Here is a 12595-nt window from a genome sequence, read left to right as displayed (position 1 = left end):
GGACTGACAATTAAAATCATTGGGGAGAATCATGAGCGAGCTAGTTGCTTTTTTAGACTGAAAGATTCTCTTTTGACAACGTTGCAAAGTTCGGGGGTTTTTTTGGCCCCTTGGCTGATGAGATGACCTCCCTTTAGAACCTGCAAAACATACATAGAATTGACGTTTTAATGAGTTTTCAGAAGCAAGAATAAGCCAGTGTCTCAGGCATTAATATTGTTCCAAATCGGGATGCAAGGGGCAGTTTTACGGCTGCTATGTTTCTGAAACATCCGAGTTCCCAGGGAGGCTGCCTGAAAATAGGAAGCATCCGATAGAAATTACTGAAGTGTTATCTCTCTGAAATGCCATAAGGTGGCAGTGAATTGGAAAATTGGTACTATTTCTGGGTAGAACAAAGCTTTAAGGGGCTCAGTAGAAGAGGAGGGGAGGCTTTTTTTTTTTGTTCAGGGGTTTTCATTTGTCTGTTTACATTTCATATATCACCATAAACTTCAAATCCCATCATCTTAATCAGACACTGAGTAGGTCGGCTCAAACATGCACCAGTAGACATGTTCCTGCACAGGGAACTCCTGCTTTTTCTTTCTCCATTGCTTCCTTTTCGGGTGATCAGCAGGCAGACTTTCTGTTTGCTCACCTGGCAGCTCTTACTGGGTGGTTCCACCAGAAGCCATGGTGAGAGGGCTGCCTCCGCTAGCCTGATAAGGATGCAATCATTCAAGGCTGTTTTGAACTTTGTTACGCTAGTGAATCAAAACGATATTAATGGATCTACCAGTCTTGCCTCTAATTCCTTAATATTGCCAAGGGAATTATCCACGGAACAATTTAGTGAGGTATTGTAATGGCTTGTCTCTTTTTTGATTGGCATGGGCAAACTCAATGGTTGTGGTTGAACTTTAACTTTTCTGTTTTTTTCCAGTGGAAAATCAGAGATTGTAACAGTAACAAATTTACTGACTGCCCAGGCGTTAATGATTAGCCAATAAATCCTGAAAAGTGGTTTTGATTTTTGTCCCAGAACAAAATCTGAAGGAATCTGTGTTTAGAACGTACCAGTTGCATTTATTTTTCTGAGCAGGACAGAAGTTTTTAATCCTGAGAACCCGGCATTTTGCAATGATTTCCTGTCACAAAAATATGTCATCACCGGCAATTGCTTCAGAGAACAGCTGATGTTTGCTGATCTGGATGTGCGTGGGTGCACCTAGGCCTTGCAAGACTCCAGGTAAGTTCGCCAAAGCCAATAGAGCCAAGCGGTCCGAACAGTTTAATGTAACAGGAGCTATGGACAACTTCCATTTCCCAATTTTGCAGCGCAGTCGAACAAGCAGAGACACCAAATACAGGTTCATGGCAACATTGCGACACACGGAGACCATCAGTGACTCACTAAGCAGGCAAACGTGTCCTTCTGTGGAAGTCCTCTCCACTGATGTTCTGCACAGGTTTAAGGTTGGTCTTATCCACTGGCTCTTGAAAGAGGCATCAGGTTTCCCACTGTGCCAGGAGAACACCCTGTTCAGTTGGACAGTTTCCCTTGCTCCAGCATTTGTCTGGCCACACCTTCTTCATAAATAAGCCTGGAAAACCACAGTGTCCAGAGCCGGAGAAGCTCTGTCAGTCTAAGGAGCCCTTTGACAAGTCCTCCAGACATATGTTTTCTGGAAAGCAAAAATTATGTCCGGTTCTTCAGGAGTTTGGAAGGGTTCAAATCTGGAAAATTATTGGGCTCTTCTGTGTGTGTCATCTCCCTTACGTTAGATTCAGTCAAGCAGGCCAAGACTGACATCCATTTGCTTTGTATTTGTATATTCCCGTGCTATCAGCAGGTTGGTCTGTTTCTGAAAAGGGGATACCAAGGAGCAGATGGGTCATTTTTACAGCAGGAAATTAAAATGACCTCATTCCCCAGAGTTCACTGGGGCTCTCTGTACTGCAGTATTGGTGGAAGGGCCCATAAATGTCCCATGATCACTATTTCCCTGCCTCCCCAATCAACTGCCAAACTGGCTGTTTGAGGAGACTTTCTCAATAAAAAGAGTTAAAGCCAGCCTGATCCCTGAGGCCTTCAGTCCATTCAAGAAAATCTTGTAGGGCTAGGAAGCCTTGAGACAGGGATTAGGACTACTTTTTAGCTGGGTCTTGGTGGACATATGAGAGAGGCATGGGCAGGGGAGAAGACCAAGGCTGGGTTTCCAAGCTGTCACAGTGACCTAGAAGTTGTACAGGGAGCCAAGCACAACAGCCAACAGAGGAGATTTTTCTCCCCTTCCTCCTTCAGAAGGCTGGGGGATGTTGCACCAGGGTGATGAGGTTTACTGTGCCTTCTCACAAATACAGGAAGAGGATTTGCTAGTTCCTATTGAAACAGTTTTCAGAAAGAAAGCATTGCATACAGTGCAAGGTGCCAACAGAAGGAGAAAGGGCCGTTGGGAATAGACATCTGCATCGTCAAAGAAGCAAAGAAAGCAGCAACGCGCCTGGTGGAGCCTGCCTGGGATGCGGTCCTCGCCGCAAGGGCTCCCCGCAGACCGAAATTACCATCCTTAGCTGCAATGAAATGCTCATCCAGCTCTTGCTGTCACAGCTGCTTTTACCTTGACTGAGAATAACTGCGTGGGTACGGGTCTCCCCAGGACAGCCAGCTCCCTGGGGGAGAAAGGGGACGATAGTGCTTGGTGGGTTAGAGCCGTTCTTGATATCCGCAAGCAAACTGGGGGGAGTGGAATACACTCATGTCAGCAGAGCGGAACGATTGCTCTGCAATATACAACGTATAGCAAAATGGTTGAACAGAGCTATGAAACCTTGGTCATTCTACATACATCAGCCACAGTAGTGAACTTGCACTGTTGTTGTACGTCTTACCTATGGACTGGGGGTCTTTATTTTGCAGCCCGAATTAAAGGTGGTGATTCTCCTCAGAACCTGGGAGAAAATGCACAGTTAATTATGAACTGGCCAAAAATGTAACAGTATTTTCATTTTGTTCATTGAGTTTTTGCCAAGCACTCTAATTGTTTTAATGATCCCTGTCCCTGGCTGCTCACTAATCACCATCACACACTACTTCCTTCATCTTTGGCTTGCAAATGGTTACTAATTGTTGCTGCATTTTGCATTGTACATCTGGTGTTGACAGCTGTCGTTGCCCTGAGATGGAGAGACAGCTGTTTTTAAAAGGAGAGCTCTCTCCCAAATCTCTAAAACATCTGGGAAAATGTGGCATTGAAACTGAGTTATCAAATATAAAAATTTAGCAAATACGTAGACAGGCTAGAGGGTCTGCAAACACAAAGCTTAAAAGTAGGCACAGGAATCAGGACAGAAAGGACTCACTGCTGTGTCTTTAAAACACGAATCCTGGGTGTTTCCCATTAAAAATGCCTATTTCCCCTAATTCCCTGTTGACTGCTTGACATGGCAAAATCTTTTACACTCTGCACAACAGAGCACACCTCCTAATTTGATCAGACTAACAGCCCATGTTGCTTTTGCTTCAGCCTATTAGATGTAATTCAAAAGCCTTTCTACAAGGCAGGATTCAGGATCAGGCAGCAAGATCTAACCACCTGGAGACAAGAAACCAGTAGCATGAAAGCACCAAAAAGCCCTAGAAATCAATGGAAACAATTGCATTCCTTAAAAAAAAAAAAAAAAAAATAAATCTTTTCCAGAATCTCATTTCCTCCTGAACATTTTGTGACCGTGATTGTTACAAGCAACCTATTTTTTTCCCTCCCTGTTTGTTTTGTATATTTAACAGCACTGAGCATACAGTCCATTGTTTTGCTAATGGTCAACAAAGTTTATCTCCCGATCTCGCCCAGCCGCTATCGCTCACATGCTGTTCTGCAAGACTTGGATGAGCACTCCTATCAGACCCTGCGAGAAGCTGCAAGCCAGCAGCAAGAGCGAAGCTGAACTCAACAGGCAAGAATGAGTAGGCATGTAAGGACACGGAAAGGAAATGGGTGAGCTTAAACAAGGTTAGCGTGGTTGGAGCAGCAGTCACTCCAAAAGACCCCTAAGAAAAGAGCCTACAAGCAGAAAAAGCCTGGTGGGATTAACAACGCCTTTTTATAAAGGAGTCATTTCAGGACATCTGACTTAAGGGAAGTGCTACATTTATTTATTTTTAATTGGACTGGATTTAAGCCATATCAAGCTGATGATGCCATTCTGAGTTCAAAGGGATATTCTCTTTGCCTCATAGCACGGGAGCAAGGGGACAATGCAATTAACAGGAAAGGTGGCACTTTCAAAAGCAGTAGAAGGAAGTATTTTTAGATTAAGCAGTTATTGCATATGTCGGGTACTTAAAGTAGGAGGTTTTTTCTAGTCACTGGAAGGTGAGAGACTTCTCCAGGAGATGATTCTAGTTCTCGAGTGGGGTTGCCCTTAAACTTCACCTAGAGGAGCCTCTCTTCTCCACACCTATGGAAGGACCCTAGAAATACCTGCCTAGTAAGGGGGCCCTGGGATAAGAAGCCCCCCACTAGGTGACAGGAAGATAGTTATATTTCTAACTGGACTCTGAAAGTCTCTGGTGCAGGATACCACTGATGGGCAAATACCTGGATAATACTGACCACTGAAGTAGGTAGTACTAAACCCCTTTTTTTTGTTCATATGAAGCATGCTGTTCGAATTCAGATCACTCTCTGTCTCTATAGGGATGGATATGTAGCCACCTGCCAAGTATGGAAAGGTTTATAAAACAGTCTGAAACCTGACCACAATCAGGAACAAGATATTGGACTAGAAACCAGGGGCTGAGCTGTTTGATAGTCAAGGATCATATCCTCCAAGCTCAAGAGTGGTTCATCCTGACAAGAAGAAGATCAAGCAAAGGTGGCAGCAGGCATGCGTGGATGAACAAGGAGCTCCTGACTAAACTCTGACATAAAAAGCAAATGTACAAAAAGTGGAGGCAGGGGTAGGTGACCCAGGAGGAAGCCTTACTGGTAAAAGTGTCCTTCAGCAATCCCAGGCTCCTGAGCAGGGGTCCCAAAAGTGCTGAGGGAGCTGGCTAATGTCATTGCAAGGCCAGTCTTTGAAAGGTCATGGCAATCAGGAGAGGTTCCCGAGACCTGTAAGGAAGCAAATGTCACTCCTATCTTCAAGAAAGGCAAGAAGGAGGACCTGGGAAACTAGAGTCCGGTCAGCCTCACCTCAATCCCTGAAAAGGCGATGGAGCAAGAAATCATGGAAACCATTTCCAGGCACATGAAAAACAAGAAGGTGGTCAGGTATAGTCAGAATGGATTTACAAAGGGGAAATCGAGCTTAACCAACCTGACAGCCTTCCACAGCGAGATGACTGGCTTGGTGAATGAGAGGAGAGCAGTGGAGGTCTTTTGCCTTGACTTTAGTAAGGCTTTTGACATTGTCTCCCATAACATCCCTGTAGACAAGCTGACAAAGTATGGGTTAGATAAGTGGACAGTGAGGTGGATCAAAAAATGGCTGAATGGCCAGACCCAGAGCATTGTGATCAGTGGCACAAAGTCCAGCTAGAAGCCAGTCACTAGTGGTATATCCTGTTACCAAGTCTTATACTGTTTAACATCTTCATTAATGATCTGGATGATGGGGCAGAGTGCACCTCTGGCAAATTTACAGATTATACAAAGCTGGGAGGGGCTGAGACACCAGATGGTGTGCTGCCACCCAGAGCAACCTGGACAGGCTGGGGAATTGGGCAGAGAGGAATCTCGTGAAGTTCAACAAAGGGAAATGCAAAGTCCTGCACCTGGGGAGGAATAACCCCATATTATTATTATTAATAACCAGTACCTGCTGGGGGCTCTGCAGAGAAGGACCTGAGGGGTTCTGGTGGACATCAAGCTGGCCGTGAGCAAGCAGTGTGCCCTCACAGTGAAGGTGGCCATTGACATCCTGGGCTGCATTAGGAAAAGCATTGTCAGCAGATCAAGGGAAGTGATCTTCCCCCCCTACTCAGCACTGGTGAGGCCACACCTGGAGTCCTGTGTCCTGTTCTGGGCTCCCCAGTACAAGGAAGACATGGACTTATTGGAGTGAGTCCAGCAAAGGGCCATGAAGATGGTTAAGGGACTGGAGCATCTCTCATGTGAGGGAAGACACAGAGAGCTGGGACTGTTCAGCCTAGAGGAGAGAAGGCTCGGGGGATCCCATCAATATGTATAAATACTTGGTGGGATGGAATAAAGAGGGAGATGGGCTCTTCTCAGTGGTGCCCACTGACAGGACAAGAAGCAGTAGGCACTATTTAAAACACATGAAACTCCACCTGAACACAAGAAAACATTCTTTTTACTGACACTTGAGACAGTGTCAAAAGCCTAACTAAAGATTGGCCAGAGAGGTTATGGAGCCTCCATCTCTGGAAATATTCAAAACCTGACTGGACACGGTCCTGGGTAACCAGCTCCAGCTGACCCTCCTTGAGCAGAGGGGGTTGGACTAGATGATCTCCAGAGGTCCCTTCCATCCTCCACAATCCTGTGATGATTCTGTGATCTGCTACAGCAGTTCCTGGTGTCCTATATGCTGTCAGCTCTTATGCATTTCACTGATTTTTCATTGAGGTAATTATAGACATTACTGGTGTAATTAATTACACTGAATGCATATACCTCTGAGGGTGAGGTGGTTATGGAGAAACCTGAACTTAATAAAATAGTCAGAGGAATTGTCCACAAACAAAATACAGGAACTGGGAATCATCTTTCACAACTGTGAGGTTCTGTACATGTGCTTTCAGCGCAATAAGCAAGGTGTGGGGAGATGGAGGCTGACAGAGTGCACAGGGCAGGGTCAGATGAGAAGTGGGAGATGAGTGACTTACGACAGCCAGTGCTGAGCACGGTGCATAAGAATTTTGGTTTTATTTCCCTGTGACAACCAATGCAACATGGGCTAGGCTGTTTGTGTGATGGTGGTAAAATTACAGCCCTAGCACTGTATCAAAACAGGGTACCAAGCAGGGGCAATTAAATCGGAGGCAGTATTTTCAAGCTGAGCACCCAGAAAATGGAGAAAACACAATGACCGCCTGGGAAAAGCATGATTTAAATGACCACCCAGGAACTCTGAAGCAGAGGCAGTTCTCCGGGGCAGCGGGCCACAAGCTGAACCATGAGCCTGTCCTTTCTCCATCTGTGTTGCCAGTCTCCTCCACAGCATGGTCCTGGTATATTTTATGAACTGAGGCAGGATCCCATTAAGAAAAAAATATGCGGTCATGTCATTAACGTCTGTCTCGCAAGAGAAGATTAGAGAAACATTTGTCAAGAATGGTCTAGGAATAATTGGTCCTGCCTTAGGGCAAAGAGATGGACTAGAATCCCCAGCTGGCTTCTTGAGGTCCCTTCCAGGCCTGTTTTCCACAAAGTCATACATGCCAAAATTAAGCCAAATTAAGTTTGCACAAGTTATTTTAATTCCAGCCTTCCCTAACTTCGGAATGCTTGATTTCAGAGCCTTGGCACAGATTACAGTGTGCTGCTTTTTAGGATCCTGGTTGGTTTGTTTTAAAGCCAACTCAACCTAGCAAGTATGCCATGATACGCACACCCACGAGGTGCATCAACAACCCTGTAGCAGATCCACCACAAGACCTCTTCCAGGGACTGGTGGAGGCAACCCAGGTGACTGTGCCCTCTCCAACTAATGAAGGTAAGGGTGGCAGTAGAAAGAGATCGCTCTGCTGCTGGCCAGCATCAGAGGCTTGCCTTTCAAATCCACAGGCTCGCAGCAGATGAGATGAGAGTCTCAGGACACCTAGGTTCCCTCCCAAACTCTGGAGAGCAACATGTGCCACCAGGAGATTTTTGCTTGTTTCCATCCATGTTCTCTCCACTCCTATTTTTTCCAGACCCTTGAAAACAAACAGCTCCTTCGCTACCTCCTTTGCCTCCTGCCCCACCATTGTCAAGTCAGCATCTCTCCTCTCCCCCCTCCTGCCTTCACTAATTGCATCCCACCTCAAGTCATGCCCTTACCCTACCTCTGTCCTCCTCCCACTCCTAGTCACCTGGCTTGTCCTGCCACCGCACACTTTTCCACATCTGCTCTTTCCCCTATTCTCTTGCTTTATTTTTTGCCCAACAGCTGCTCCCAGACCCTGAATCCTTGGTGGTTTAATCCTCTCTATCCTTGTTCCTATACTTTGTTGATTCAGAAAATGAAGCTCCCCATCTTCCTTCCTCTGCCCCAGTCACACCATCTTTCCCTCTTCCACCGCCTCCTCCCCCAGCTATTCCAGCCCCAGTCACAACAGGTTCTTCAACCAGATTTACCACTTTCCTCCCACAACTGACTTTCACAACCGCTTCTGCCATGCTGCTTCATTGCCAGCATGGTGGTCATCACCTTTATGAGAAAAACCCCATTTAGCTCTCAGCTCAGTGCACCCTCCCACAATGGTAACTGCAACGACTCACAGGTGGGGTGGGCTTGGCCACCACCTGGGGACAGCCCAGGTGCAGGGTGCTCTAGCAGCTGCAAGGAGATGGAGCATACTCAGCTGGGGTGGAGTTTCCAGGAATGATTTGGGGATGGCTTTTTGTCCACCAAATGCTAAGAATTCTCCACAGATCTGTGTGGCCTGTGATTTTTCAAAAAGTCATAAATTGTGGTCCAGTTTGGATAGGTTTTGTCAAGACCCATAGAAGCTAGAGTTCCAATTTGTCTGGTGTGAGGGAGATGAAGTGTCCCAGACAAAAAACTAACAGACATGCTTGAAATGAGGAAAAATGCATTTTTGTTAGCCTTGTTCTTGGAAATGACCTGAATCACTTTAATTTTAACTTTCCAGAACACTCAGCATGAAAATTTTGGTATAATGCTTAAGCTTTAAGAAAATTATAAGCAAGTGAGTCCAAGATATTTTTATGGGAAATGCTGTGCAGCCTTAACATGCGGGGGATATTATGCATCCCTATGCATAGGGATGTTAACTGTTAGATAATGTAATCATAAAGAATGTCACTTTCTTTCACATTTGGTTTTCTCCTTTCTATTCTCACCAATTTTCAAAATCTGCTAATTGCTGCATACTCTGGGCCTCTAACATTTTACTCTTCATTGGAGACCTTTTTGCTGCAGGACAAACTCCTCATTATCTTGAACATCCCCCGAATTAATTGATTCCATTGGTTACTGCAGAGTCATTAAAACAGTGGTATTAAACTGGGGACTTAAGTCATAGGCAGTGTTAAAGGAGCAACCTGCTTGAGCAGCTGAATTAGTCTGAGCAACATCCTTCCCAGCACAGTGTCACAGACTTCTCTTACACTGATCACTTTGTTTTGCAAAGATGATATTCAGGTTTATTAAATGAACTGATGTTATCCTGGGCTTGGGCATGCTTGCTGAGTTGCTGAAAAATGCCACGAGGTTTATGTTAGAGGTGGAAGTCACTGTGCTCTTTCCAACAGACACAGCCATCAGCAGGACAGCTATTGCTGCCTAAATGGCATGAGCAAATCAATGTCTTATATCTGTTTTGGTCAGCCCAGCATTTCCTTTATACTCTGCAGGTAGGTTGCAAACTTGCAAAAACCAATGAGACAGTGGAAATTTCCCTGTAATGAAAGCATGTGTCTCAACACCTCCAGGCATGTTGCGGCAGAACAAAGCTGTGACCTATTCTTTCATCTGCCACCCTAAGGGTAGGAAGATCTTTAAAAGTCAATGTCTCATTTATGACTGTGCATTAGAACAGCCTAAACTGGTCACGGAGGGAAATTATTTTATAATAATCCTGTAAAAGGAGAGACAAAATCTCGGTTGCTCAGCTGTTAGCTGCACAGAGCTTGGCACCAATCTTGAAACGCGATGAATAGTTTTTTAAACAATATTGTTCCTAGATTTCCAGCTGTACTGGAAGGTAGGTAGTCAGTGCAAAACCTACCTTATCTCCCGCTGCTGCTGCAAGATTAATGCTGTCTGGATCAGGGGGAGGATAGCCCAATTCTGCAAAATAAATAGGCCCCTGCTGTGTCCAGCATAGAGGCATCGTCTCTCCTTGTAGGACTGTGGCCCCCTGCGGCCCGGGGTCTGATTGCGTAGCAGGGCACTCATTTTTCCCAGGGAAAAGCTGCAAGAAGATTTTTTTATTTAAGCGCTTTACCAGACGTATCTCACATGCTTGTGGAGTTGTTTCTAATGCTGTCATTATCTAGAAAAATCTCCACTTAGTGGTAGAAATCTCATACTTGCTTCAGCAGATGCTTGAATTGCTGATGGTGAGCAGGGTTCTTGGCTCTTTCTAACCTATGATTGTCAAATTCCAATTATTCCAGACAGTGGGGTGACCCTGAGAAACTGGGATGTTATCCCTTTCTGTAAGGACACAAATATATGCAAGAGCATGCACAGAAATATGATTTGATTCACTAAAACCGGCTGTTGTAAACAAACAAACCACATACAGCAAATACTGATTATTCAACAGCAAAAACATCGGTCTCCACTGTTGATATGCCAGTTTGTTGCCTGAACTCCTTCCCCACCTTCCCCAGCCTCTCACTCACTTTTTTCTGGAGTGTGTTTGGGATTCTCACTGAGGTCGAAGACTTGCTGGCTGAGGAAGTTACCGGGGCCCAGCTGGGAGCATCAGCTCTCTTTTTCCTGTTCTTTGATGGGTCGATGTCGTGGTTTAACCTCAGTCGGCAACTGAGCACCACACAGCCGCTCGCTTACTCCCCCCTCCCCGGTGGGATGGGGGAGAGAATCGGAACAGTAAAAGTGAGAAAACTCGTGGTTTGAGATAAAAACAGTTTAATAATTGAAACAAAAATAAAATACTACTACTAGTAGTAATAATAATAATAATAATATATAAAGCAAGTGATGCACGATGCAATTGCTCACCACCCGCCGACCGATGCCCAGCCAGTCCCCGAGCAGCAGCCCCCCCCGGCCAGCTTTCCCCAGTTTATGTACTGAGCATGACGTCACACGGTACGGAATATCCCTTTGGCCAGTTTGGGTCAGCTGTCCTGGCTGTGCCCCCTCCCGGCTTCTTGTGCACCTCCAGCCTTCTCAGTCGGTAGAGCATGGGAAGCTGAAAAGTCCTTGACTAGTGTAAGCACTGCTTAGCAACAACTAAAACATCGGTGTGTTATCACCATTATTCTCATACTAAATCCAAAACACAGCACTGTACCAGCTACTAGGAAGAAAATTAACTCTATCCCAGCCGAAACCAGGACAGTCGACTTGTCTCGCAGGTCTTCCTGGCGAAGCACCCAAAGCCTTTTTTGCAAACATATATTGAAGAAGCCTTGATGTATCTCAGGGAGGTGGCCTTGTCTTCACTTGAATGACGGATGCCAATGAGACAGAAAAGAGACTGTGGTTTTCCTCTTGGAGTTATCTCACAATGGTCAGTAGAAGAGACAAGGCTTTTGACTCCCAAGTCTTCTCCTTGAGTAAATTAGACCCCACATCATCCTTGGGTGCTCCTTTTTGTTGTTGGGTTTGTCTGCTTTAAAGGCTAAATTCAGATGCCCTCAAACAGCTGTTGCTGAAGGCAGCAAGGGCTGAGAGCTTTTTTCCATCAGAGGGTGGAATTTAGCCCAAAGGTGTCGTACTGTGACACAGCAGGTACCCGGTAATGCCAGGCTTCCAGGAACAGGAGAGCGTGCCTCCCCCATTGACTGCAGTATGCTGATATCAGATATTAGGAGAACTAGGAAAAAGACCTCGCCGTCAGAGAGTTGTGAAGAATGGATTGCAGAAGCAGGAGAGCACTAAATGTGTTTTAGTTACTGGTATGAAAAAGGCTGTAATAGTGAGAAAATGAGCTGATATTTGCAAAAGCATAATCCACCATCAAACGAAAGATTCACCTGTCAGAGGAAAGGAAGTCTTTATCCAGCACCTGTATTTGGGGGACTGTTAAAAAAAAACCCAGCTGCTTTCAAACAAGGGCTTGAATTTGCTATAATCATGTACAGAGTATCCCACTGTTCATGGCTCTGCCTAGCGTTGCTGTAAATTCAAGGTGCGATTGCATCAGCTAATATTATTCCTGCAGTTCTCTTTGGTTTGAAATATCGCCCGACTCATTTGGGTTAGATACGAGATGTAATTGCCTGGAAACCAGCACACAACTCCAGAAGGGTGCCCTGCTAGTTATAGTTACCTTGTCCAATAAAATGTCCATGCCATTCCTGTGTTGGATCATGTCATCAGGACACTGAGCAGGGTGTACCTTCATTTTGCCTTCCTGCGGGCCCCTTGAGAGGTACCAGGGGCTTCCTAAGGAACTCAGGTCCTTATGGATTTCCTAAGCCATGGGAAGCTCCCAGAAGCAAAGGCTCTTCAGGGTTTCTGCCCCTGCCAGGCACAGATGCACCTCTCAGCACTTGTAGGAGGTGTCTTGGGAGGAAACATGAGAGATGAACAGGCCTTGCTCTGTGAGTATATTAAAATACTGCTGGTAAACCTAGCACCCGATGGGTGCCGGGAACCCCATGTCCTTTGCAGACTTACAGAGAAAATGTCGAGTTCCTGCTGACCCACAGGAAATTTGCCTGCTTCTGGCCTGCCTTTCTGATGTCCTAACTACCGATGAGTATTTCTTCTCATGCGC

This window comes from Aptenodytes patagonicus, chromosome 1 (assembly GCF_965638725.1).
Source record: "Aptenodytes patagonicus chromosome 1, bAptPat1.pri.cur, whole genome shotgun sequence".
In the NCBI taxonomy this organism is placed as follows: Eukaryota; Metazoa; Chordata; class Aves; order Sphenisciformes; family Spheniscidae; genus Aptenodytes; species Aptenodytes patagonicus.
Note: the sequence above shows the minus strand (reverse complement) of the source record.